This window comes from Nanorana parkeri, unplaced genomic scaffold, assembly GCF_000935625.1.
Source record: "Nanorana parkeri isolate BGI_ZX_2015 unplaced genomic scaffold, ASM93562v1 scaffold1157, whole genome shotgun sequence".
Classification (NCBI taxonomy): domain Eukaryota; kingdom Metazoa; phylum Chordata; class Amphibia; order Anura; family Dicroglossidae; genus Nanorana; species Nanorana parkeri.
This window is the reverse complement of record NW_017307425.1, coordinates 94,950-99,812: the sequence shown is the minus strand read 5'-3', so window position 1 is coordinate 99,812 and position 4,863 is coordinate 94,950.

Here is a 4,863-nt window from a genome sequence, read left to right as displayed (position 1 = left end):
ACATTGGGAGGCATTTTGAGTGCAGCAGCGTACGGATCCGGTCAGCAGACAAAACGGACGTCGTGTGAACAGGCCCTTAAGGAAAGGCTGCTGACTGGGGTAATGAGCTCCTGCTGGGATATAGGAACGGACCGTGTTCAGGAGGACTACCACAGAAGTCAGAGAGGAGTCAGGCGAGCACCTGCTGGGATAGAAACGGACGGTGTTCAGGGGTCAGGAGGACTACCACAGAAGTCAGAGAGGAGTCAGATGGTGTGTGTGCAGGAGGCACATGAAGACAGCCAGGTAGGCTGGGGAGAACTGGTGAGGCTGGGAGAGCTGTGGGCCTGAGGGGCCGCCAGTACAAGTGCAGGACAGGACTACAGAGAGGACCGCTGGGTCAGAAGTACTAATGTGTAAAGTGGAAGCCAGGAGGCTATTCTTGTGTTCTGTGGCAAGTATTGCATGGCGGTTATACTGTACCACCCCTACGAGGGTATCCAAGGTGGACGGATGAACTTTCGTGGGTTACCGGGCCCTTAAACAGAAGATATTGCGAGTGGACGGCATCCCTGCAGCGCTCACCATATGTGCTAATATCCCCAAACATCATAACTGGTACTCCAAGCCGGCAAGCAGCGCTATTTCTCACAAAAGCCGTTTGGATGCAGAAAAGTGACATTTAAAGGGGCAGCGTACCTATTACATATATCGTGAGCAGAGTTTGGCGTTTCTGCAAAAGAGAAGTTCATGAGACCTGCATGCTGTGTGAGGCAAGCGCGCCCCTTAAAAGGAACAGCGCTCTAAATGTTTGCTGAAGTGTGCAAAAGTGTTATGAAGCGCACAAAGGGAGCATCTGCTGCAAGTTTGGACGCTCAAAGAGAAAAGTCCGTCATGGAAAGAGGCCTGCGGAATCCTGGTGGATGGAGGAGTTGTCTCCAGAGGAAGCTGCGCAGGTACCAGTAGAAACCGTGACAGTGTTTGCGTATGATTTGAGTGTCACTTGACCCCCAGCTACCACAGTTGAGAGGCTCGCTCAGTGCGACTGGAGAGAGCGAGAGGCTAAATGGAAATCTGGGAGGAAGGCGGTTGCCGGTAGCAACACCTGTAATCATGTGCCATGGATGTCACCTGATTGTGGCAAAGCTGCATGGTGAGAGGATCCAATCTGACAGGAGAAGGGAAAGGCAACCGGTGCCCAGTGGGAAGGTGTCGTTTCCCATAGCAACCAAGGAGAGTGTGTCACCAGGAGAGAGAAGCTACAAGGGAGAGGTGGATAAGGTTTGGTGTGTAGCCAGGTGGGGCATAATGTGTTGGAATGCCCTGAGCTGTGGAATCCCCAAGCGTCCTCTTGTATTGAATGTAGCCAGCCGGGACATGGGATAGCAGCGTGTCCTGAGCTATACGATACCCCAGACAATTTTTGCTGTTGAGCAAGAAAACGTGTCTGCAATGGCCCCTGGCAACAGTGGACAGTTTCCTGTTGTGCCTGCGGGGGGCGCCAAAGAGCATACGCTGCCTGCTACTGTTTCACCCGATTGGTCGTGTAGGTGGAATGGACGGTGAAAAGCGAACCGAGGATGCGTCAGTTGTCCCTACATCAGCGCACTCAGATGAAGACACGGGTAAGACATCAATGATTTGTTTGCTGGTATCAGAATACTGCCGCGCGTGCGCAATGACGTCATCGCGCATGCGCGTGGTGACACTCGGTTACCGCTCTGGGTGTCACCCAGCCTCGGGACGCCCCTGGCTGGGACTGGTAATAGTCAATAACGCGACTGAATGTGACTCTGTTTATGGTGGAGTGGGAGTGACCGCCAGTTGGGAGACCCGCTGTAGATTTTGAGAGAGACTTGCCTCTCAACAATAGGTTGTGTAGTGGGGAGGCAAGAGTTAAAAATGCACGTGCTAATGCAACTGTTGTTTCAAAGAGTATTGCTAATGAGATGGATAATACTGCGGAGTTACAAAGGGTCAAAGATGCATGTTATGCGATATAAAATGCGTTGTCTGCAACCAGGGGGGGGTGCAGCAGACGTAACTTTGGAAACCATAGAGGGGCTCAATAGGTTGGGGCCAGAGGTTTCCCGAGATAATTGTGGTGCCGGCCTAACGGATCACCGTGTTATTGAGCGGTACTGCTCAGGCGCTTAATGTAGCACCACCAGGTAATGGAAATGTTTCTCGGTGTACACCTGCGTCGTGTGGACAAAAGGCGGTAGGGGTGACCACTGGGCAGAGTGTCTTAAATCCCCAAGAGAGTGTGTGTGTGTGTGTGTGTCAGCAGAGGTGTCACTGAAAACCTTTACAGAGCCCTGTGAGCTGGAACCAAAGGTTACCCAGGATAGCTATGGTGCCGCCCTGCTGGGCACAGCTGAAATTGCACCCAGAAATGTAAATGAGTTAAAGTTTGAGTGATATTTGTGAAAACGTTTGAGTTTAATGGAGAGCCCCGGACGGACAGTGGTGTCCATGTGTACGGGGTAATTGCAGTGTCCCGGGCGCACGGTGGTGACCATGTGTACGGGGTAATTGCAGCGCCCCAGGCTCGTGGTGGTGTCTATGTGTATGGGGTAATTGCAGCGCCCCAGGCTTGCGGTGGTGTCTATGTGTATGGGGTAATTGCAGCTCCCCAGGCTCGCGGTGGTGTCCATGTGTATGGGGTAATTGCAGTGCCCCAGGCTTGCGGTGGTGTCCATGTGTATGGGGTAATTGCAGTGCCCCAGGCTTGCGGTGGTGTCCATGTGTATGGGGTAATTGCAATGCCCCAGGCTTGCGGTGGTGTCCATGTGTATGGGGTAATTGCAGCGCCCCAAGCTCGCGGTGGTGTCTATGTGTATGGGGTAATTGCAGTGCCCCAGGCTCGCGGTGGTGTCCATGTGTATGGGGCAATTGCAGCGCCCCAGGCTCGCGGTGGTGTCCATGTGTATGGGGTAATTGCAGCGGCCCAGGCTCGCGGTGGTGTCCATGTGTATGGGGTAATTGCAGCGCCCCAGGCTCGCGGTGGTGTCCATGTGTATGGGGTAATTGCAGCGGCCCAGGCTCACGGTGGTGTCCATGTGTATGGGGTAATTGCAGCGCCCCGGGCGGACAGTGGTGTCCATGTGTACGGAGTAATTGCAGCGCCCCAGGCTCACAGTGGTGACCATGTGTATGGGGTAACTGCAGAGCCCCAGGCTTGCGGTGGTGTCCATGTGTATGGGGTAATTGCAGCTCCCCAGGCTCGCGGTGGTGTCCATGTGTATGGGGTAATTGCAGTGCCCCAGGCTTGCGGTGGTGTCCATGTGTACGGGGTAATTGCAGCGCCCCAGGCGGACAGTGGTGCCCATGTGTATGGGGTAATTGCAGTGCCCCAGGCTCGCGGTGGTGTCCATGTGTACGGGGTAATTGCAGTGCCCCAGGCGGACAGTGGTGTCCATGTGTACGGGGTAATTGCAGCGCCCCAGGCGGACAGTGGTGCCCATGTGTATGGGGTAATTGCAGTGCCCCGGGCGGACAGTGGTGTCCATGTGTATGGGGTAATTGCAGTGCCCCGGGCGGACAGTGGTGTCCATGTGTATGGGGTAACTGCAGAGCCCGGGGCGCACGGTGGTGACCATGTGTATGGGGTAATTGCAGTGCACCGGGCGGACAGTGGTGTCCATGTGTATGGGGTAATTGCAGTGCCCCGGGGGGACAGTGGTGTCCATGTGTATGGGGTAACTGCAGAGCCCGGGGCGCACGGTGGTGACCATGTGTATGGGGTAATTGCAGTGCACCGGGCGGACAGTGGTGTCCATGTGTATGGGGTAATTGCAGTGCCCCGGGCGGACAGTGGTGTCCATGTGTATGGGGTAACTGCAGAGCCCGGGGCGCACGGTGGTGATCATGTGTACGGGGTAATTGCAGCGCCCCAGGCTCGCGGTGGTGTCCATGTGTATGGGGTAATTGCAGAGCCCGGGGCGCACGGTGGTGATCATGTGTACGGGGTAATTTGCAGGCTCGTATAAAGGTGGCCGGAGGTTCATCATTGGAACCTGGAACTGCTGAACGATAAGAAGAGCTGTGAGAAATTCTTCTCCTTTCCATGGTCCCGGATCTTCCGGTTTGGCTTTGTGAAGAGCCGCAGATTAGCAGCCTGACAAATATGTCAGAGGAATGGTAACAGGACGGATGCAGCTCTGCAGCAGATGGGACGATGATGTCATGAAACGTGGGGCTTCTACTACGACAGAAGGGATCTTACGCTGCGGTAACACATTCGAACGTAAAGGGGAAAACATTCGCTTTTAGTTGCAGTAGTAAAGTATTTGCGCCGTGCTCATCGATCAATGCAGAGAATTTGGAGTTAAAAGTGGACATAAAGTTCTGATTTAAAGTGACATTAAATTTAGAAATCGTTTCCTACAGCTGTGGTGTTTCTCGTAGGCCCTTCAGTCTTTACCAGATCTTCTTTTGTGTTCAGAGACTTCGGCTATCTCCATTGGCCATGGCAGGATGACATAACTCCTGCGCATGCGCACAGAAGTTATTTCATCCTGGCACAGAATTGTGATGAGACTGTACACCATTCTGCGCATGCGTCGCTCAGTGCACACTAAGCCCTCATTCACAGTGGAAAAGGCCGACATGTACAGCTCCCTGCTGCGTGCACGGCCCTGTCGCTCAGTTCCCGGGAAGGACAGGTGCTGCGTGTGATTAGTACGCAGCCCCCTTCCTTCTCTATGCGAGTACGCTGCCGTAGGACGCCCTACGCTCACCCCAAGTGCAGGTCCGTAAGGGTGCGTGTTTCCTGGCGCGGACGCAGAGAGGATCCATCCTGTCAGCGTACGAGTACCCGCACGGACGTGCAGGGCGGGTGAGCGTACGGCCATGTACTCCCATAGAGAATGACGGGGGCTG